The 24,594-nt window shown below is 36.2% G+C and overlaps 2 long non-coding RNA genes across 3 annotated transcripts; one reads left to right on the forward strand and one right to left on the reverse strand.

The window, feature by feature from the left end:
* Positions 1 to 2,992: 2,992 nt before the first annotated feature.
* LOC118156621 lies at positions 2,993 to 18,689 on the reverse strand. 2 transcript variants are annotated; one of them, XR_004746345.1, is made up of 5 exons: positions 18,566 to 18,689; positions 18,320 to 18,464; positions 18,136 to 18,229; positions 6,745 to 6,791; positions 2,993 to 5,734 (listed from the first exon to the last, which is right to left on the reverse strand). It is a non-coding gene; the product is annotated as an uncharacterized LOC118156621 (long non-coding RNA). The 2 variants fall into 2 exon arrangements; XR_004746344.1 differs by having other exon boundaries at positions 18,320 to 18,577.
* On the forward strand, positions 18,575 to 24,389 carry LOC118156622. Its single transcript, XR_004746346.1, has 3 exons — positions 18,575 to 18,702; positions 20,290 to 20,440; positions 23,534 to 24,389. It is a non-coding gene; the product is annotated as an uncharacterized LOC118156622 (long non-coding RNA).
* Positions 24,390 to 24,594: the final 205 nt, after the last annotated feature.

Here is a 24,594-nt window from a genome sequence, read left to right on the forward strand (position 1 = left end):
CCACATATCCTGGGCCCTAGAAGGCAAAGGCAGGGATTGGGACAATGACGAACCACTCACTACAGGAGAAGATCAGGTTCAAGACCAGCTACGGAAGCTGAAGTTGCACAAGTCCATGGGACCTGATGAAATACATCCATGGGTCCTCAGTGAAGTGGCAGATATAGTTGTGATGCCACTATCCATCATATTTGAGAAGTTGTGGCAGTCCAGTGAAAACTCCACTGACTGGAAGAGGAGATAAAATAGGAACAAAGAAGATCCAGGAAACTACAGGCCAGTCAGTGTCACCTCTGTGCCTGGCAAGGTACTAAAACAGATCCTCCTGTAAGCTCTGCTAAAGCACATAGAAAATAAGGAGCTGACTGGTGAGAGCCACCATGGCTTCACTAAAGACAGATCGTGCATGACAAATCTGGTGGCCTTTTATGATGGGGTTGCAGCATTGGTGGACTGGGGAAGAGCAACTGAGGTCATCTACTTGGACTTATGCAAAGCACTTAATGCTGTACCACATTATATCCTTGTCTCCAAATTGGAGAGACATGGATTTGATGTATTGACCACTCAATGGATAAGGAACTGGCTGGCTGGTCACACTGAAAGAGTTGTGGTCAAGAGCTCAATGTCCAGTGGAGATCAGTAACGAGTGGTGTTCCTCAGAGGTCAGTATTGGGACTGGCACTGACATCTAACATCTAAATGTTAGACTAACATCTTTGTTAGTGACATGGTAGGTGGGAACGAGTGGACCCTCAACAAGTTTTTTTGCTGACACCAAACTGAGTGGTACACTCAACACGGTGGAGGGAAGGGATGCCATCCAGAGGGAACTGGGCAGGCTTGAGAGGTCGGCCTGTACAAACCTCATGTGGTTCAGCAAGGCCAAGGGCAAGGTCCTGCACCTGAGTCAGGGCAAACCAAGCACCAATACAGGTTGGGCAGAGAATGGATAGAGAACAGCCCCAAGGAGAAGGACCTGGGGGTAGTGGTGGATGAGAAGCTCAGCATGAGCCAGGAGCTTGTGCCTGCAGCCCAGAAAGCCAACAATATCCTGGGATGCTCCAAAAGCAGCATGGCAATCAGGGCAAGGAATGTGATTCTCCCCCTCTGGTCTGCTCTTGTCAGACCCCACTGGGAGTCCTGCAACCACTTTGGGGGCCCCCAGCACAAGAAGGACATGGAATTATTAGAATGAGTCCAGAGGACGGCCATGAATATAATCAAAGGGCTGAAGCACCTCTCTTGTGGAGACAGGCTGAAGGAGCTGGGGTTGTTCAGCCTGAAGAAGAGAAGGCTCTGGGGAGACCTTCCAGTGGCCTTCCAGTAACAAAAGGTGGCTAACAGAAAAGCTGGGGAGGGACTCTTTCTCAGGAAGTGTTGTGATAGGACAAGGGGGAATGGCTTTTTTTTTAAAAAGAGAGTAAATTTAGATTAGGCATCAGGAAGAAATTCTTTATTCAGAGGTGGTGAGGCACTGGAACAGCTTGACTAGAGAAGCTGTGGACGCCCCATCCCTGGAAGTGCTCAAGACATTGAGCAACCTGGTCTAGTGGGAGGTGTCCCTGCCCACGGTAGGGGGATTGGAATTAGATGGTCTTTAAGGTCCCTTCCAACCCAAACCATTCTGTGATTCTGTGAAGAGCTATGAACAGCAGGGAGGTATTCTGCTTTCAGCTTATATTTGAAAAATAGTACTTTCTTGAATTAAATGATATTGTCCTTAAAAATAAAATGAGCTCTTTTCTTTTCAGAAGATGGAACTGAATAAATGTATATCTCAGAAAATGATGGTAGAAAAAATATTAACAAAGTTCTTCCAAAATTCCTTTGTAGTAATCTCTTTATAAATTATAATAAAACAACTACAGGAATATTTTATTATTGATAAAAATACACAACAAGGGAAATACCAGGGGTTCATTTGCCAAGGCATTTGCATTGGATATTACCAGTGGTGGCAGTGAATGACCAATAAAAAAAAAAAACATGATTTTTTGAACAGATAATTTAACCTTCCTATGTGTCTAGGCATAGAATTTACCTTCGTATTATAACATATTCTTCATACATTCCCTGCAGTTTTATAATATTCATGATATTAATAATATTATGAAACAATAAGGAAAGGGCTAAGACAAACAGAAGGATCTAAAGTGAAATCCAAAGATTTAGTTTCCTAGAGACTAAAGCACTGTCACTATTGACATCTTCTCTCTCACAAATATAAGAGTTACTGAGAAGAGGGTAAGATCTGAGAAGCAGAAGGAATAAAAATTAGAGATGGATACAAAACCTGGGATGAGGGCACGTTATATGGAGTCAAAAAAAAATAGTACCCTACAAAAATACAGGAAGATAAAATAAACTAATACAGTCAGTCTCCCTGAGTACCTAAGTACTTGTTTTTTTGGTTTGTTTGTTTTTTCCCCTGAATTTGAGAAGTGTTTTTTGTTTTGTTTTGGTTTGTTTTTTAAGATTGTTTTAAAGGAAGAATTGCAAGGTTGACAGTATGAAATAATCACGGAATGAAAAAGGACTGCAGCAGAAGTGGAAGCACTATGACTCCACAAATTTTAATTGTAGTCCAGAGGACAAATAAGCAAATACAAAAATGGAGATGCTGAACAACAGAATATTTAGAGGACTTAATGTGTCAGAACCTTCATTTATCATGTACTTATTAGCAAAAACATTCATAATATAGCAGCCAGAAAAAGCAATAGGGGTTAAACAACAATGTTCTTTCTATATAACTGGAATGCTACATGCAAAGAACACATATTTAGATCTTATGAAACATGTAGCTATCAGTTGAATTGCTGATCACTGCAAGCAAAAATTACTTTTTTTTTTAAATTAGTGGGAATGAATCAAATGTCTTTTCACTATCACTATTGTATTATCACAAGATTACATGAGAAGATACATTAAGTCAAATTGACCAGACTTTGAGTCAGAGGAATCTCAGGAATATATCTACTACAAATAATGTTTGTATTTTCTTTGACATCCCTGTTTCTTTTGCAATTAAAGCTAACTTTATCATTAAGAACAGAATGATACCTTTTTGTGATTTCATTATATTCTATCCCAAGTAATTAGATCACTTCTACCAAAACTCTTTCTGCAGTTTTTGATGCATGCTACAAGCATCTTTATTGATGTATTAAAGACACCTAAGTAGCATTGCTTCCTTTGGTTACATTGTCATATTTTATCCCAAAAGTGCCTACATCTATTGCTATTGAACTTATTATTCTCTATTAGGAATAAGAAAACTACATTCTGGTTTAGAGGTGTTAAATAAAAGTAATATATTATTACAAATGCACCTATCCACTGCTATAGACTGACAGATTTAATGACTGGGAAGAGAATCACAGAGCAAATTGTTATTATAATAATGCATGGAACGTTCTTGCAATTAAAGCCATGTTGCCTTTCTATTTTAAAGTCCACAATGCAGTCTGTAATATACCAATACTCTATAATAGTCTAGGGCTTCATGAATAATATGATAATATAATATTAGTACAGATTATTTTTAAAAATTATTTTCTAAAAGCAGTGTATAGATTTCCACATTTCTGCTTTTTCCTGCCGAGTTGAAAATAAACCCCTGTTTTGAACTTACATTTAAGTAGTAACATTTTCAAGCAGTTAACAGATAGAGCCATTTAAACTGTATTAAAAAATATTTGTATGTGTACATTTGGAAAACTATTACTGAGCATGCAAAGTAATTACATTTCATAACCTCATTTGTCATGACATGGATTCAGTCTTTTATCTTCAATGGATTTTCTTTCCCATCCCACAATAACAATGATGTCAGTCTAAGTAAATTGAGATGACTACAGTAACAGAAGGAAAACACGTCATCTTTATCTCCATAGTACCTTTCATGCCAAAATCATTTCAAAGCACTGTAAAAAATACAGTCATCAAAAATAAAAATGTGTTTCCTACACTAAAAAACAGTATTTAAAATGGCTGTCCTTCGGTTTAGTATGTATTGGTGGAACTGATATTTTAAATGTGATGGAACTGATGAAGTTTAATGGTGACAATTAATCGACTGTGCATGAACTACAAACTTTTCTCTATACCCGATGGAAAACAAAGAATATGGGAACTGAAATCATTTCTTCCTCTCAGCTCACAGCCTTGCAATCTTAATTTCAACTGTTAATACCTATAACAATGTTCTTTATTTTTGAGTAGCCAAAATCATTGCAGGGATGAATGGATAAATGTTGAAATAATACTTTCAAAGTATAACATCAGTTAAGCATTAGTAAATGAATTTTATCATTAGGAACATTTTAACATTAGAGGAAAAAAAAAAAAAAAAAAAGACTAAATACCACAACCTCTGATTCAGGCATTTTCTGAAGTAAAGGTTTCTTTTTGTCTTTCTTTACAAGAGACTACAATTTTTTATAAACTACTATGACAGTTGCTTACATCCAATGGAAATAATGCAGGAAAATGAGGTAGAAAAGTTTGTATTCCTTCAAATAAACATGAAAAAATGCTAGGAAAATCAAGATTAAATTAATCATATTCGTTCACAGTTGTAACAGTAGTTAAAGTGCAGTAGGTGCACTGGCCCGCACGTCCTCATTCAGTTTCATCTAAATTAAAACCTACTAGCATTCTCTGAGACTGTTTTGCAGTACAGACCAAAGCCCTGTGAGATAGTTGCTTGAAAACTGAAAAACCCAGGTGTGCCTTTCATTAATTTGATACTGCTGAGGGAATAATTAACATTAGCATGAATACCTTGACCTACTGATAGAACACTGTTGTAGTAAGCACTTTTTTAAAGAAATACCACCCTAAACGAACAGGATTACAAACATTGAGAAAATCAGGAGATAAAGATGGTAAATTAAGTCCGACAGAGTTTATCAAGGTGTGCTTTCAAATGTGTGCTGCTTTTCTAGGGAGAAACACTTTTATTTTTTATTTTTTTTCCTTATGTAATTTTAGATGTCTTTTCCAACCTTAATGATTTTATGATTCTATATGACTTTAGGATTTACAGATTTTACTAATTAGAACCAAATTGAACTAAGTGCTTATGTACCCAAACTTACTAGCTTTAACCCCAGAAAACCATTGCAGATGCCCCAAAAGAAGTATGATTAAGGAAGTTTTGAGACCAGATATTAAAATCATGTAAAGCATAATTTGGAGTTCTGCTGAAACCAACAAAGCATTTCTGCTCTTGTTCACTATTATTATTTGGTTTACCTACCACTCAATGGTAGATCATGGTCCTCGAGGGACAGGTGATGAACTAATTATAAGTAAAAATAAGGAGAAATAAAGAGGATAGTTATTTCAAGAGGAAATAATCACTGTAATATACAAGCAAATGAAATAGAAAAGGTGGATGCAAGGACAGGGGCAACAAAGCAACAGTTAAAAAAGAAATAGTTATGCATAACGTCGTAATTTGCTAAAAATTATCACGGTATAGTCTTTATAGGCATTATGGGAAAATAATTGGAAAAGAATAGTGAAATCAATGCCTTCAGTTTTTTTGTCACAGATTTTTTCCCAATCACAGGGACAAGAGAAGAGGAAGCATAATACTTGCTGGCTGAAGGAGTAGCTGCTTGCCAGGCAGTACAGACTGTGGATGCTGCTGGCATGAAGATTGAAATCAGCTTTCCCACGTTTGTAATCCAGTGGAGCAGGACAGGTACTAGTAATAAAGCTTCTGGAGAAAAAAACAGTGGTTGTTTTTATTGTCATAAGTAAAACCTAAAAGAATATGACATGCAAATACTGTCCACATTTTTTTTAACTTTCGAAAATGCAATGGAACTGAGTTTTGAAATAATTATCCAGAAAATGTTTCCTCCTGCATTTCTTCAAGATGCACCCCCTACATTTGTGATAGTTAAAATACAAAATGAGTTAAAGATGGGTACCTAGTCATTTTGAACCAACTGGTCACTGTCAGTACAACAACAAAAAACTGTACCAAATACACAAAGAAGTAAAACCAGTCTGGATTTCCTTTTCTGGTTACCCTTCCTTAGAAAACATAAATAAATAAAAAAATAAATAAATCGCATACTTGGAAAAAGTGAGTTTCTATTCTGGAGATAATCCCAAAATTCATTGTCTTGCTTAATATTACCAACTTACTAAGTCTGCATTATATGACATAAGAGCAATACTGTAATAGCTTCTTGGAATAATATCAGTTCATGAAAGTCATGGTAACTTCTTTAGAGCCTAACTCTATTTCCTTTTAAGTGCATAGGAAATTCTTACTGACAGTACTGGATTTTAAGTCAGGTCTCTTCTCTCTGAATGATTCATCAAACAAATGCATCAAATACATGGAGAAAAACTATACCACAACCATAATACATAGTGTGACTAAAATAGACACTGAAATATGTTCTTTGAAACAGAATCTACAGAACATACAAAAAAAAAAAAAAAAAAAAAAAGAAAGAAAGTCGACTGTTGACTAACTGTTGGAAGCTACTTACAATGCTAATGCACAAAGGTCATCACCATCAGACTTAACATCTACAACCCCTGATCACCTTGGACAATTCTAGTCTTTTATCCTTAAATGACCATGGCTAGAAAACTACTCTTACAGTATATTAAATGTAGCTCATGAATAATTAGGTCAAAATAACGATGAAGCAGGAAGTATCAACAGCAAACTGGTTAATCAAAGGCAATTTCCAATAGCCAATTCCTTACTGTTTTCACCATGAGAAGGACTTGTTTCATCTCCAAGTTGCTGTACTCTGGGGGGAAAAAACAAAACAAACAATAAGAAACGATAAGAGACAATATATTTTTTTTCACTAATGAACATAGTGTTAATGGCCAAAGAGCTTCTTGACTGCAGCTCTGTACTTTAAACTTCATTTAATATAGTCTATTTTAAATGTAGTACCACTGTCAAGACCAGCCTCAGGACAGCCATTGCAGCAGCCAAGGATCAGATTTATGAGTGATGCTCTGCAGCTGTTGCCTAATGGAGATTCATTACAAAGAAATGATTTTAAGATAAGTATAATCTAAAGGGTTTTAAATCAAAAGACTAGATCAAATCAATGCTCCTTGAGAAAGAATTCTGGCTTTACTTTCTTTATATTTCTTTGGATCTATACAGGTTACTTTGAGGAAATTTATTCTTATATAGGCATAAATCCCGTTATGTCTACAATATAGTGAATTACTACAAACCATGTTCATCATCAGTGTCTCATTAGAGAGATGAAATTTGGTTATATTCTTTCTTGCAATCTGACATTCCAGCTGGAACCAAAAAATGCAGGTCTTCTGCTTTTAAAATCGCATCGCAAATATGACGCATATATCTGAAAAAAATATAAATATCTGAATGATTGTCCTTTATTAATGTATGTAATTAATAATAATGCATAATATTTTATATGTATTAGTAAAGGACAATCATTCAGATAAAACTATGTATTTATCTTTCCACTACTCTGTATTCTTCTCAAAGCTGACTTCATGTTGTAAAGTAGATATAAAATCTAAGAATCAAACAGAATTGAAAGGAAACTCATTTAGTCTGTTGTCCTGCCCAAAGGCAAAATCTAAACTATTCACAGCACCTGTCCTTAAACCTTCAGTGACAGAGATTCTGCAACCTGTCGAGGCCACCTACTCCAGTATTTAACTACCAGAGTGTTAAACTGTTGGACTTTTTGTTCTCTAATGCTTAACTGAAATCTTTCTTCCTGCAAAATAAACTGTTATTTCTTGTCTCATCCAGAGCAAATGTTGTACCACTTGCTAATTTTGGATACACTTTGGATGTTTGAATGTAGCTCTGAAAGCTTTCTCAAGAAAGCTCTTCCTTCTTTTGGCTGAAGAGCCTGAATTCGTTCAAAGTTGTTATGAATGTCATACCTTCCAGGACATTATTCTCATTGATCTTTTGTAGGCTTTCTCCAGTTGTCCAGAACTTTCTTGAAATAGTGATTAAAGCTGAGCAAAATACTCTGCTTTTGGCTGTATTCCAAAATGGATACATTTACATATACCTGAGTAAGATACAGTGGACATATTCCACTGTGGACATATTCCACTGTATGTTACTCAGGAAATTCCTACTTAAGCGTCTAAATATTGTGCTTGATTATTGGACGTGACAGTGCTGACACATACTCCAGTTAGCTACTAGTAATCCCTGATTTTTCTTTACAGAGCTGACATTTTCAACCCTGCATTTTGAATTTGGCTATTCTAACCTGCTTGAGATTGAAATATTTCTCATCTCTGACTTTATATATTTTTTTCTAAGTATCTGGTATTCCTGAACACCTTTTTCCATAAGAATCTTCTCATATGTGATTTTATTTACAAATGCTCTTTTTAATCTCTTACTAGGAATCATAAATTCTATAACTTCTCGACTACACTCACCATTGTTATTTTTCACATTCAAATTCTCAGATAACTCTGTACATGATTTCAGCATCAGATGCACTTCACTCTGTTTTTCTTCTTATTGTTTGAATAATAATATTTTTTTTAAATGGTCAATGTGTTCCAAAGACTTGTTCATACTGCTATCTGCTGTAATACCACCAAAGGTCAGCTGAGTCTGAAATGATCTCATCTACCCCATTGCCTTGGACTGATGTTCTATATTTGACTATATTTAACCATGAAAGCACCTTTGTTATTTTTCTTTGGTCTTTGTACTTTTATTTTCAGCGCAATGGACTTTAAACAGGTTTATCTCCCGACAGATTCTGCCTCTTAGACTAAGCCTGGATGCCTTAATATACAGCCAAATATCTTATTCCTCTTCTTTTCTTCCTAGCACTCTTTATTCAATCATGAGACTGACCCTACAAAGTCAGACAGGCCAAACAGATCACAGTCTTGATTAGGAAATAAGATTTGCAGGTCCTCCTCCTTATTTTGATACTTTTTGTTAAGTATACCTTACTAGATGAAATGCCTTAGGATGTTCATTTGTAAATAAAATTTAAGCTCAGTCCTATTCCTATTATAGTTAATTTTATTTATCTTGGTATAGTTATTATCTGCTTAATTTGTTTTGATACTTGCTGCACAAATGAGTGCTTTACTGACTGGGCTTCCAAACAGTGCAAAATGTTAGTGTGTTCTTTTAAAACTGTCAAAGTCTAACACTACAACAGATTATCAACATAAGCATTTTTACTGTGAGTTATAGAACTATTTATTTTAATGCAAAATGTATGATGCAAATCTTAGATGCAAAATCTTTCAACAGCTCAGTAACACCAGGAAGATGTCAAGCTATGGTATTGTCATTAATAGCCTATAACCAAATACCTGTTCCAGTGTGAAAATATATTTAGATCGTTATGGTGTTATTACAAAAGAAGAACAATTTTTGAACATTTTGAACATTTTTTTTGTTTTGTTTTACAGACCCATAATTCCAAAATATATCATATATATCAGCACCACTGAACACCAGACCAAGACTGTCTGGTACAGTTTCAGAAGTCCCCTTACATTCACACTTAATTTCCCTTAAGACCATTTATAACCTAACAAGACAACCTTTTAAGATCATTGTCTCCTACAGATGGTTGCTTTAATTACTGTTTTAGTAGGGCATTTCACTTATTATTATAAATTAGAATATGTCTTTCATGGAAAGTATACTGTAATCTGAGTTTTATTTTAATATATTGTTTATTTTAATGTACTTATTTTTATGCCCTGTTTAATGAATCATTTGTGAAAATTATATGAGATAAATAATATGATTTAATAATAATAGTGCAGTACATCTGTTATGTCTGGAGAAATAGTCACAGAGTTCTAAATAAACTTAGGAAAATGAAACAGCTGCAGAATTGTGAGCAAGACATTTGTTTGAAATTCCATGTTTAAGTCCATAAGATTCCCTAGCAGGATATGTACTTAGCCAATGAAAAAAAATTAAAGCAGTATGTTATTATTTAATGAGCTCTTTTGTTGATCAGACTTGAGGGGAATCACACTGTCCAAAGTGGCTACTAAAGCATAGCAAAGTAATTGTCAAGTAAGCTTTTTCCAAGGGAAAAGACACCACATTGTTCTTCCAAATTCCGAGGGCTGTTCATCACTGCAGGCACACAGTATGCAAATTAAACTTCTTTGCTCCAGCTGAGGCTGTACTTAGCCCACTGAATGATTCATCTTTGCAGGGAAGCAGGCAGTACTTGCACCATTAACCTTTGCTAGTATCTGCAGTCTTACCCATGCGGGGCATAGTACATATATGATGCTTTTAGACAATTTTAAAATGCCTTGCCTGTCACACTTTCTATTAAGGGAATGCATCTGCTCTAAATTGTATCAGCAGAATCTTACACAACTTAGGAGAGTACATAAATGATATCAAAGATTCTTTGGAAGAGTAAGTTTCTCTGAAAAATGAAAATCTCATGGTCAACACTAAAGTAACTATTGCCCCCATCCCAAGTTTGAATAATGTAATACTCTGCAGAGATGAGATTTTTCTGATGTACTGACATCAATAGATTAGTTCTCCAAATTTACAATAATGGTTTGTTAAAAACATTTGCTTTTCTTTTGCTACACAAATCTTTTAAGTTCCCTCACAGAAGAACATGAGGATTTTTTTTCCTCTATAATATCTTGATTATAGCCTTAAAGGCCCACAGATTTCATATCTCCTTACAATGAAACATTCACAAACTAGTAAGAGGAAACAAAATACTCTGCATTTTCAAACTACTAAGCAAATAAATTAATAATCAGAGAACAAACAAAAGGATTTAAACAAACTGCTCAGCTGTTCTACTTTTGCCTTCTTTCTCATTCAATCCTTCCTCTCATAGCTGCTTATCTAGCCATAAACTATTTTGGGTGAGGGGTTGTTTTCTCAGTTTCATATTTGTCAGTGAAGATTGCTGGCACTCTCCACTAACAAATGACTGTTATAAACAACAAAACGTATAGTCTCTTTCAAACAAAGTCACTAGATCTTTTAGCAATCAAGAATGAGGATTACAATTCCATACAGATTCCATACTTCAGCTCAGAAAACAGGAAACTATCTGAGCTGGGAGTGATGGAAGATCCATATCCCAGGAGTTAAGGAACACAAACTGGCAGTGACAACAGTGGCAAGAAACAACAAAAGGACAGAGGAGAAGCTAATGTTAAAGGACTGTAAGGCATATACAGGGTTGAAAATCAGACACAAATGAATCACTGTAGCATAAACGTAGCTCTTATTCAGAAAACTAACTGTTTCTAACTAGAAATCTGGTATCACGTAGCTCCCAAATATTTGAAATTGCCCAAGACAAATGCTGCTGGGAAGAAAATTCCAAGCTTTACAGTAACACTGTACAACAGACAACAGTGACTGGGTCTGAAACAAGGAATGTCCTTTTTCCAGTAGTCAGTTCAGCCTTATCACAAAGTCTGAGACACAATTATTTTACAGACAACATTTTCTGCAGTGCAGTCCATTTCTTCTCTTTAGCTGGAAAAATATATATATATATATATGTCAAGGTTACCCAAAAGTACTAGGAAATTAGTGTTTTGGTTCAAAATGGAAATAAAGAATATGTGTGTATTACTGAGGACATTGTACAATCAATAAATTACCATCAGATTCTATGGTTTGAATTCAAAAATTGCTATGTGCATGTACTGATTCTGCTTAAGAGAGAAACATGATATGGCAGTTTTTCATTGATGCAATAGTCAACTAGATTGAAAACTGAATATGTACATTATGAGACCAATTATGGTTGTATTTATGGAATTTTTACGAACACAGTTAAGGAAGTATAATTCACATTCGTCAGTCTTAAAAATCAAGACATAAATCATGTTCCAGAGCAGCATAAACTGGTTGTTAGTTTTGAGTGTCAGTATTTACTATGCCTACCTGTTTTGATGTATAACCACCATTTTAAATCTTGATTAACAAACTAACCACTAAGTGTGTTTGACTAAGACTTGATTCTCAATGCATTTCTGTAAACTTCTCTAAAGCCATTATTTCTATCACATAACTGTGATGATGTTAGTTGGTTTATTTCAAGACATGATTCTAGATTATTTTTCTTCTTTCCTTCTTGTAAAACTCTTATAATTCCCACATCGCAACATAGTCATCATCAGATAAAATTATTGTTATTAATTATTTTCTCACCAGAGCTAGAACCACAGCATAGAAAGTCTGATGTTCACCCCAGGCAAATTGGTAGAAATAATACTAAGCCATACAAATAATGGACACAGGGATAAATACAGGTATAGGGGAAAACATGAATTTTTCTGTTTAGAGGGAAATCACATTTCACAGATCTTTTGGACCACTCAAGGTGTATCTCAGCTCTTAATTTTCCTAAAACACTTTGTCTTCCCAGTTCCCATCTATTCCTCACTCAGAATGCTCTCATACCCTTTCTTACATTATAGTAAATATATTTTCAAATTTCGGCTAGCTTCTGGCAGACACCCAAACTTTGTGATGGCTGACACGCATAATCAAAAGAAGGAAAAAATCACTTCTTTGCTCAGCACTGACTACTTTGACAATGCTGTTGCTTTACCACTTTATTAACTTTCCTATTTTACACTTAGCTTTTCCACTATTTTTTTTGCTATGTTAAGTCTGCCTGTTTCAAATTTGGAAATCTAGTATCTAATACTGTGTTTCCAAAAATCATTCACACCACTTACAAGACTGTGAAATAATGATTTTATCCGTATTTTTTAAATAGAGGGTATCTAGCTGTCTCTTTTAAATGTAAGATGTTAAAAAATGAAGACAGCAACTTTGGATTAGAAGCTGAAATGACTGTGGGAACCAAGTAAGGCATTAGAAAAATGTGCTAAAAATATATGTGTTCCCAGAGTAAGGTGGACAGGACCTTTCTGCAGTAGCTAATGCCTGAACACTTGTCTCAGTCAAGATAAGAGGGAAAATGAAATAGTACTTTGAAATTCCAGCAAACGTACAACAGTCTTAAAGAAATCTCTGTATGGGGTTTTGTTTGTCTTCCTTCCACTAATGCAGCTCTATTGATGTTTCTAATGGTGGATGCTACAGTGTAGGCAGGATGCAGGTCATCTGGTCCTGATCAGAACAATAGTAATAAAGAGAAATGCTTACAGATTTCTCCATTATGATGTCCCTGAAAGACGGGGTAATAAGAATCAATGTTGAGAAGAGGACATTCTTGTAATCATAAGAGATATGATAAGATGGAACGATGGATAACCTCAGGGTACTCTCAATGAAGTCAAAAGGAAGGTCCGAACTGCTCAGGTTCAGACAGGTTGGGTTGGTATCCGATGCTAATAATCATAAAACAATCTATACCAGCAAATCTCTTCTCTCCTAAAATGCCTCAGCTCCTGCCTATTTCTAACAGCAGCAACTTGTACCAGGATGTTTTCAACAATTGCTGGTATTTCAGAAAATAAAACTGGATACCGACAAGGAAAACAGTAAAGCTCAATTTAAATTTTTCAGTGTTGGCAGTGAAGCAACTGTTTGATCAGTTACCTGTTCTGAGCAATTCATTGAGTCTCTTTGTAAAAAAATCCAAATTATCAATGATTGATAAAATTTTTTAAATCTTGCTTAGAGTAACAGATGAAGTGTTATCTATAGAAAACATTAATTACAATAACAGCAATTTTGTGTATGTATCTAATTCTGAAATGATAAACCCACTGATTTTCAGACAACAGGATACTAAGAGGAAAACAATTCCTGTGACATTTTCAGGTATTTTTAATTTTTTCTGTAGACAAGATAAAGAAAACTAAGATAATATAAAATCTATCTAAACAAAAGTATTTCACACAACCTAATTCTTACAATACCACAAAAACACAAACTTTGTGACATGTACTTATCTCTAGTTTTCTCCTCTATTAAATTTTGAAGTTGCTTAGCACTTTGAAATCAGTTATCTATTGTCTAACTATTAAAATATTCAGTTCAGACTTCAACTAATTTATAAATGTAGTATATACTCTCACTAACTGTTATAAGTACAAATATTATATAAATACAAATGTAACAGCATAAATATTAGCTATATATGAGGCCTTATGAAACAGGAAGGCAAATTAATGTCTCTATTAATTGGTTGACAGGATTCGGATTTCTTTTTCAAAGTAGTAATAAGTCCTGTCTCTGTATTTTAGAGACACTGAGCCACAGCAGAGTAGCATCTCAAAACTTGCCAGTGACTTTTAAATTTTCCCTCATTCTTTTTTTAAAAAAAAAAAATATTATGAATGATCCTCATGTCTCAGAGATGAACATGTTTAAAGTGCCTTTTCATCATGATAATTTCAATTTCAGCCTGTACTTAGAGATTTTTCCTCTACTCAGATGCAGGATGGTCCTTCTGTCCCAAGAAAAGGCTTTCCAAATTAATTTTATTATTCAATGCCCCTGTATACCATACCTTATACTTACAAGGGGGTAGCCTGCACCTCTGATAACCCAAGGCCCTTTTAGAAGTACCAGGTCTTGAGAATAAGCACTCAGATAACATACAGAGCATGAGAGAAAGCAGCAGAAAAATTACTGAGGAGTAAGAGTTGTGGAGTAAATATTTTGCATATGACCCACACTTACAAACTGCTAAAGTGAAGGGGATTTTCATCTCTTTATTTTTAAGAAACTCTAGTTCCCCATTTAAGAAAGAAATGTGAAACTTTGAATTGTCACCATTTACTTTCCATTTATACTATTACTTTTGCACAGCTCTGTAACATCCAGTTGTCTAGTGCTGTACTGTTTTTATTTTGCTTTGTTTTGTTTTTTGGTCAAAAATGCCAGTTCTTCTAGATGTATACAAAGCTCCAGTTTCTGCTTCTGTCTTTACATACCTAAGTCCCTGTATCACGAGCAGTTCCAGACACTGCTCTCTCTGATTAAAACTAGGGCCTTTCACACAGTCATTCATGCTGTATGATTGCTGTGTGCTGAATTAAACCATTCTTTTCAAGTTAGACAAGCCTAGAATGTCAAATTTCTAAAATATATCCTCCTCGAAAGTGTCCTAATAAGTTTTGCACATTAGTATTATCACCACATGTATTTACATAATTATTCAGACTCATATGAGCTATGTTAATCTTTCTTCCTAATCTTACCATTCACTGCACCTTCCACAAAACAGGAGAAAAGTTCTGTTTGAGAGCACATTTAATTGCCCACTTACGTCTAAAAGACTACTTAAGACTGAATGTACTGCTTTCTGATAGTGCATAGGAGATTAACCCGTTCTCCTTCAAACATGGAAGACGGAGCTTTTCCTATATCACCACCTAGTGGGGAGGAAATATGAAGCACTGGAGCAATGGCCGTGGACGGGCGGTAATAGTTGCTTTCAGTCGATTCAGCTCCTGAGAACAGCATCTGGGAATACACTTGTTACTTTCCACAGATGCACACATAATGCTTCCAAACTTCATTGGCTTGGAAGAAGATCCTTGACTGAATGCCCTAACTGATGGAATTCACATTACCTGCTTTATCCTGCCAGATGTTCTCTCAGAAGACTGAATATTAGACCAGAGATATTAAAACAAACAAACAAACAAACCAAAAAAAAAAAAAAGAAAAAAAAAAAAAGAAAAAACCAGCCCAACAGCTCTGGATACATCGCCTGTCTTAACCTTTTACCATTTCAGACAGAAACAATCAGGATATTTTTAAATGCTATAAATTCCATTCTTGTAGGTTAAAAATTAAACTGTTGCCTTGCTGTGATGGGGAGTGAACATTCTCTGCATATGATATTTTCTTGTAAATGAACAAGCCACAAAACTGGCATGATTATTTTACGGAAATAGAAAAACTGGACATAATTTGCTTAACCTTTGAAATAAGAACAAGAGAAAAACACTACAGCAAAACACATCTTAGGGTAAAAATTCACAGAATAAAGGAAGACATCACATTTTCTCTTACTGCATCTATAAAGCAATAATCCTATCAAAGCAGTACAGGAAAAATGGCTTGCAGGACAAATTTTACATCAAATAGTGCTAAAATGTAAAAGATCTATTGGTATTTTTACAGACATCAAAGGGGCAATGTAATTCAGACATTTTATTGTGGCTAGGATATTTTAGGGTATTTTCCAAACCAGAATTAGACTATTAAACAGTGTCATTTCTCCCTCAACATGTCATGATTAAGAGTTCTTCTTCAGACCTAGCTATGAATTTCTATACCTAAATAAACTTACTGCAAATATAATCCTAATACTGAATTTCTTGACATGAGAACTAGATAGAAGCTGACAGATGCCATGAGGGACATTCAGTTTAAGGCACTGCAAAAAAAGCAGTGGTACAGAGAGCCTGAAATATCAACAAACAGAAGGTCAAGGTGCCTACTGTAAGGAAAAGTTATGGCTGTTCTTAAAAGATGAAGACTGAACCCAAACAAGAAGGAAGAAAAATAAGCTGTGGATTTTTACAAAATAAATAAATAAATAAAAATCATAACTATTTTTGAGACCGTAGTGGGAGAGAAAAGCGCTGCTCTCTGTAGTGTAACCAGAGAAACTGGGAGTGCAACCCAATCAACCACAACTTCACAACTTCTGGAGTTCCCACTGCTCCGAACGCTTCATACGAAAAGGAAAAGCTATTTTGACTGAAGAGAAGCAAACAACTAAACTCACAAACTGAATACAATACCCTTGTTTACCCTTTTTTTTTTAAAAAAAAAAAAAAAAAAAAAAAACTTGCACAAGTTCCCTAAGCAAAAGCAGACATTTCTCTTACGCATTCTATTAATCAAAATCTTGCAATTTATTGTTGTTATTTTGTAAAATGGTTTCCTTCTCTTTTTACTTTTAAGGGTTGTGGTTGCAGTTGTGTACCATGTGTGCTTTCTAGATTAGAAACTTGGCCTAATGTTGAAATATAAACCAAATGTGTAAAACACTTTTTAGACAAGAAGTTATAAAGCTGTAATAAATTTAAATATTCTAATGTTAGTTTGTTATAGGAAATGTGATACTTGTATCCACTAATTGTCAGACAGCAATACAAGTAATTCACCTTGCTTGCCCTTAAACACTCCATGAGTTGGCACACATGCATCCATACATACAACTTAGGAGGCTTCTGGAAAAGTGTCTCCTGCACTAGTGTAGTCCTCTAGTCCTCATACTCCATTGTGTCCTGCACTACAATTCTGGTAGAAGAACAGCTGCAAGTTCATGTCTCCTGCACTAAAGAAATTCTTTGCTTTCTCTAGTGCAGGAGACATGAACTTGCAGAAATTCTACCAGAACTCTTTCCACATGTTCACTGCTACCAACACATCCCTAGTAATCTTAATAAATTGCTGTAAAAGTAACAATTTTCTTCTGCATTTAGTTCAAGCTATATTCCCCCATTTCTTACTTTAAAAAGGTAAATAGTTCTTGCCATATGGTTGAGTATGGTTCAGAACAGTATCATGAGGGAATTAGAGTGAAAGATAATGGAAAAAAGGGTGGTCCAAAGAACGATCCTGCTGCAGCAAAGATATAAGAGAAATAAAATAACAGGAGGAAAACTTTTGCAGCCAAAGAACATTTGCAGAGAGGCAGAGAAAATACCAGAGGAAGAAAGCGCTCTGAATCCATGAGGAGACTCTGAGTAAGGGAAATGGGGTTTCTAGTGTTCAATATGGCCAAGAGACAGAAGAGGCTGAGAACAGAAAAGAAGTCAATACGTTTTTAATAAGCTTTACATAGTAAAACTGAAGATTTTTGAGGGATTGAATAGCCACTTGAAGGGAAGCAAGAATAGAGAAATGGAAGAATAGTTGAAGAAACAGAAATTTGATCTAAAAGACCCCTCACAGTACATTATTTTACAAATTAAGTACTTTTGGTACAATTTTATTTAATTCCTTAGGAACTGTAATCAGAAAAATCTGTATCAGTCTCACCATTGACACTTAAGTGCTTAAATTGAGAACCGTAGTGTAGGACTCCATGTCTCAGGTTAGGTCATCTTCTTATCTCCAGTTACAACTTAAGTTATAAGCTTAAGTTTAAGAGGAAAAAAAAAAAAAAATTTTTTTTAGAATGTGACTTAACCTACCTGAGAGGAGCAACCACTCTCCCTTGACTGAGGCATGTCTTCCAGAGAGGGGGGGGATTGCTGACCTCGGTGGCAGATAGGCAACAAGCAGGGTCTACAGAGGTTTACATTGCAAAACATATTATTTAAGCATTCTTACTTCTCTCCACAACACTTCATAGCAACTCACGATGGGTGACTTTACCTGGTGGCATTTAAGTCCACCTGGGGAGCCGGTAGACTTTTCCACCGTTTTGCACCGTCCGTATGAGAGCGCTCTTACCACCCTGACCGCCCTCTCCCAAATGTTTACGTGCGGCGGGGCTCGAGGCAGGACCCGAGCCATTTCTCTGAAAGAAATCACCTTTTACACATAAGGGTCGGGGTTCGGCGGAAAAGGAGTTAAAAGCCGAGAGTCGGCGCTGAGGAAGGCAGCGGACTGCTCCATTACCCGCGGAGGGGGGAGCCTGCTTCCACATTGTTAATTACTCGCTCTAAAATTCGTGACAGAATTTCACATGAAGAGGGATAAATAGCGTCTATAAAGTACGAGTAGGCGCTCTGTTAACGGAAAGAGGTGAATCTGAGGTAAAATTCTGAGGGCAGGTCTCTTCTCAGTTCCACTCGGCGGCCGGGCTGTGTCGCAGCCTGGGCTGGGGGAGGAGGCGCGGCGGCACCCGGTAGCGCATTTGGGGCCGGCAGAGCGTTGAGGAGGCATTTAGAGCGGCTTTGAAATCCTCCTCCAGCATCACCAGAGTTTCCCTCCTCACGGTCTGCTTCCGACAGTCCCCGGTTACCTGCGTGGTACTGAGAAGAGAGGAGAAATGGGCGGGCATGAGAGCGGTGGTAGCAGTGGGGCTGGGAATGACAAAAGGGCGGGCAGCGGCCGCCTCGGGTCAGCCCAGGGTGGTGCTGCTCAGTCAGGAGTCTCGTGGCTTTCTGTAGTGCCGACAGTAATCAAACCTGCCCTTCTGAGCCAAAAGCTGCTTAGTGGAGGTGTAACAAACGACGGGTCCCACAGCAAGCGTCCTAACACCGGGAGCTGGGACCCTCCCGGGGCGCGCTGAGGCACATAGTGCCTCCAGACCTCTGGGTGGTGGGGCTGGGGCGCTTGGTTGTGGTGGCTGTGCTCCCGTGGATCTGCTTAAATCGGAAAAATGCACACGCAGAAATGTTACACAGAAATGTTTTTTGTTTTGTTTTGTTTTGTTTTGTTTTGCTATTAAATGATTATCCTGTGGAGTCTTAATAAGAATTTCTCAGGAAAGCGAGGAACTGTGTCCTTTGATCTGTGCTTAGTTAGAAAGAAATGGAGGTCACTTTAAGTGGTCATGAAGTAGCTGGTGCAAGAGCAACTTATTAGTGATAAACATGAGAGCTTTCCATCATACAGAAAATATTTCTGTAGAGTCATAAGCATGTGTAATGCTTCCCAGGCAACTATGAAATGCCAAGCCCACTTCCTCTGAGAAACTCTGAAACTTAAAAGTGAATCAAAACCACACAGAATAAACAAATTAAGAGCCTAAAATGAGGTGAACGGGAAGGGTATAATCTTTGGGAAACCTCTCCCCTCTCTTTTAGTTTATATTTTCTTGTATATAGTTAATAAGGACATTTCTTTTCTGCCCAATTTTGTGTACCAGCTCAGAGTATAAGCAATAATACTGTCATAACACAAATATATACAGTCTCCACATGCAACAGAGAAGAGATTGAACTATATTATAACCTTGGTGGTGGTCTTTCTGGGGCACAACAGGGAAACAGCACAAGGAGGAATGCGTTAATCGTTGTTCCTGCTCTGTTTGTTTTTATGGATAAATAAGGACTTCAATCTATTAAACTAGCAATCCAGAACCTTTCTTGAGCTCTAAATTAACACACAACCAAAAATAGCATTTAATTAAGAAAAAGGCTGCAGTATGTTTTTGCAAAGGAAAGTGTATATACAAGAGGAAACCTATTAGATTAATTGTACTGTAACTTTTTCCTTGGCACATACACAGTTGCAAGAACTTGGCCTTTAAATCTTTGCCAATGCAAAGAAAACATTCCCAAGCCAAGAACTAGCTATTATTCTACAGCTACCTAGGCATGTAGTTTTTTTTCTATTACCAGATTATTACCGCTCTATAACTTCCCTGAAATTAGATACTAAATTTTCTGTTTCAGGCATATTGGCATCAGTATATAGCATTTTGAAAGAAATGTGATGTACTGGAGAAGTTATATCTATTACATGTGAAGAGCCCCATCCATAAAAAAGTTTCAAACAGACATCTCTGAACTGCTTTTAGAAGAAGGCAAAAGTAGTACCGTCCTGGTAAGAAAAACCTTAATACACATTGTTTTTATTCTGGGGAGGGAAGATTTTTGAAGGATAACTGAAAATGAGAAAAAAAAAAATTATTTAAGTAACTGCTAAAAATAATCAGAGTGATAGATCTTGAATGATCAAGAGTTTTGCAGTTTTATACTAAATTCACCATGCTGTGGAAGGTCATCAAAGTGTTATGTTACACAATATTCCCAATAATGAAAAAAAAAATCTTACAGAAGGGCCATAAGATCACAGAATCACAGAACTGTAGGGTTTGGAAGGGACCTCAAAAGATCATTGAATCCAACCCCCCTGCAAAGCAGGTTCCCTAGAGCAGGCTGCCCAGGTAGGTGTCCAGACAGGCCTTGAATATCTCCAGAGGAAACTCCGCAGCTTCCCTGGGCAGCCTGTCCCAGTGCTCCGTCACTCTCACTGTGAAGAAGTTCTTTCACATGTCGGTGCGGAACTTCCTGTGTTCTATCTTGCAGCCATTGCCCCTTGTCCTATCCCCACAAACCACTGAGAAGAGGTTAGCTACATCCTTCTGTCTCCCATCCCTCAGATATTTATAGACATTGATAAGATCCCCCCCTCCGTCTTCTTTTCTCGAGGCTGAACAGATGCAGGTCTCTCAGCCTGTCCTCATAGGAAAGATGCTCCAGGCCCTGTATAATTTTTGTGGCCCTCCGCTGCACTCTTTCCAGGAGATCCCTGTCTTTTTTGTACCAGGGAGCCCAGAACTGGACACAGTACTCCAGGTGAGGCCTGACCAGGGCAGAGTAGAGGGAGAGGATCACCTCCCTTGACCTGCTGGCCATGCTCCTTTTAATGCACGCCAGGATCCTTACATGACAATCCTAAGGCATATTATATTTTTGGGTTAGACAGCAGCGACATAGGAATATTAAGCATTTTTCTCTTTTGAAATTCTAGGTGGTATAAATGAAAAGATTTAGGAAATGAGGTGATCAGAAGAACATCACAGGACTAACTAAAATAAAACCCAATGTTCTCCATTCAAATGGAGCAGAAAAAGCTGCATTCACCTTTATTAATCTAGATTCTAAAACAAACAAACAAAAAAACCTCCAAACTTCTATACTTCTGTTAGTACTTGTATAGAAGAGAATTTTTTCATTAAACTGCTTTCTTAAAACTCAGATGAGGTTAGCATCAAAATATATAGCCTCTATATCCTGACTCAACATTCCTCTAGGTTGGACAGTCAACTTTAGTACTTCGGAAGTTTCTGAAGGAGCATCCAGTTTTTCATAGTATAAGTAATATGCTAAGTTCTTCACAACTATAAACGCAGAACAACATTTACATTTGAAATCAAAAAATAAATGAAACATTTACACTGTGTAGTCTAAGTGAGGATTCTTGAACTGTGTGAAAAAAAATGGAAAGATATACTTCCAAGTGTAATTCAGTCCACGCATATATAGCAATCTTTCTGAACCTATTTTAATTTAAGTACGTTTCATGCAGTAGTATACTTTAAATATGAGTTTTATAACGTGAGTTTTACAATTAATCTCTTTACCGATGTGTTCTCTCTTATTTAACAGGCTTCTTTATACAAACATTATTCGAACACAAATACATTTTCTGTATAAATTATGCAGAGCAAAACAGAATTAAAATGGCATGCTCACCAAAACAAATTATACATTCATCTTCTACTCAAAGACACGTTCTTCTCTGGAGTGTTTAACTAGTCTGTAAACACAATTACCACAAATAATAAAACTGGTAAGATCATAGCTTACCTTTTAAGATGGTAGATTCATTAAGAGGAACAATTAGGGATTCAGATTTTGAATTATTTTTCCCGATGAGAAAAGTCAAGATAGTAAAAGAAGGCAAATGAGTGATTTTACATGCTGCCTGTATGCTTGGGAGCAAGTGAGAAGGAAACCGCTCCAATACATTAGGGAAAACAAAGTCTAATAGCAGAGAAAAGATAAACATTGCCCAAGGAAATGCAGGAGAAACAAACACTTTGACCAGAAGAGAGTGATCACTAGGGTAGCCTGGAGTAAGACTGACTAAATTCTGGAAATGTAGAGAAACAGAAATGGAACCACAGAAAGTACAAAAGTAATGAGTAAAATCAGGAAAATATCTAGTGGATGGAAGTATAAAAAGTGTTTTATGTGGCATGTGTATATATTTTCTTGTCAGGAAAATTTATATGTTGAATGTTGCCAGGTTAGTATAATTTATGGATCCATTCAGAAGGCTAATCCATTCAGTGTTTAAAATTGGAAATATATTACGTTTTAACTAGTGGATGGTCTCTGTCAGAATAACTATATGATAGCATCAAATATTTGTATGCATTCTATTTACAAAGATTGTGCATATATGCCTTTCCTCTGAAACCAAGGGAAATTTTCACTCAAGAAGCCTCAAGTCCTTTATGGTTGATAGTCACCTTAAATCCATTTTACTTAGAGGTATGAGAGTGCTTGTTCTGGCCTGCGTCTGGGGTTCTGTGTCTTCTCTGCATCTGTTTCTATGGCATTTTACATCTTTTTTCTCACACATGCCTATCCTCAAAATAATACCCAACAAAACATGTGCCGCCCACATGTGCCTTTGTTTTGGGTGGTGCCATGCACCCATATTCTGGTGGAGGCTGTTCATATTCAACAAAGTTTAACTGCTTCTTACAGTGATTTTAAAGAGCACTGCTCATGACCACTAGCTGTAATATCTAACAACAATACTATGGATAAAAGGCTACCTTAATGTATTGAAATCTCCACAGAGAGCTGACAGGCAAAAGCACAGTTATACAAAGTACAGCCTCTTTAGGACAGTCATTATATCTTCTTTTATATGAGTACAATACTTAAACAGGATTGCAAACTTTATGAAGAATACAGCAGATGAAGTAGGCAAATCCACAAAATATTCAGTAGTAACTTAAAACTATAAATTAACATAAATTAACAATTCTGTACATACTAGTGCTCTTTCTAGTGCTCTTTCATTATAGTCAAGATTTGTAAACAATTTCCTCTTATTAGTAACCTCTCAGAAAACTGCATGCTTATCATTTTGTTTTTCCAAACATGTATCTCTTAGGCCAAGATTTTCTATGCTGCTCTTCTCTATGAGGATGAAAGTATGGATTATGTTTAGGGAACCTAAGGGAAGTCAGGTAGAAATTTTAAAACAGACAGAGGACAAATGTAAAAATGTAAACATTGAAAAAACTAGAATTTAAATAGATCATGTTGCAGAAAAGGACATTTTTCATAAATAGACTGTTTTGACTTGATTTTTAAGTTATGTCTACTTGAAAATTCCATGTTAAGCATTCCTAAAAGGTATATTCTTCTCTCAGTACTTTTTTTTTCTGCAGCAGAGTTGCATCACCTAGGCAGATATATCTATCAGTATGTAATTGCATTGTAAAAGCTGCAGCTTCTCCAAGTTAACAATTCAATTTTCTGGACGACCTATTGTCCCCAACAAAGTTAAAAAAAAAAAAAAAAAAAAAAAAAGGCTTTGAGCCTTTGGTGTTGGAAGTCTGTGAGAAATTAAATCTGTGACAAGTTAATACTGCTTTCTGGCCCACAAATGAAGCACCCACACATCTTCTGAAGTGCTGACAAAGCAGATGGACTGATGTTTGTCCCTATGGCCACACTGGGAACCAAGTTGCCAGTTGTGTCCAGTTACAAAATGGAACCATCCTTTTTTTTTTTTTTTTCCTTTTTTGGAGAAAAGAATGTGTAAGAGGAATATTCATCATTTGGAAACTACCTGGTGATGTTGTATTTATTCTTATTCCTTTTCTGTATTTAGCTTAAAAAAAAAAAAAAATACATTTTACTATTTTTTGGCAAACACGTCTTCAGATAAACCAGTATATAACTTGATGGCCAAAGTCCAATGAACTTTCTTTTGTGATGTTTTGTGGTTAAAATATTAGATGATGAATTACTTAATTGGAAATACAAAGATGATTTATCTCTAGGTGGGGCACCACGATTGTCTGTTACTTGCCTTCATTTTGACTAATCATTCTGAGGAGACAGCATTAGGTGTGTCTCTAAAATGTTATGTAAATGAAAATGCCACAGAACATTCAGAGACACTGGCAATAATTTGTCTAAAAACTGTGTATTAGTGTTCAAACA

Source organism: Oxyura jamaicensis, chromosome Z, assembly GCF_011077185.1.
Source record: "Oxyura jamaicensis isolate SHBP4307 breed ruddy duck chromosome Z, BPBGC_Ojam_1.0, whole genome shotgun sequence".
In the NCBI taxonomy this organism is placed as follows: domain Eukaryota; kingdom Metazoa; phylum Chordata; class Aves; order Anseriformes; family Anatidae; genus Oxyura; species Oxyura jamaicensis.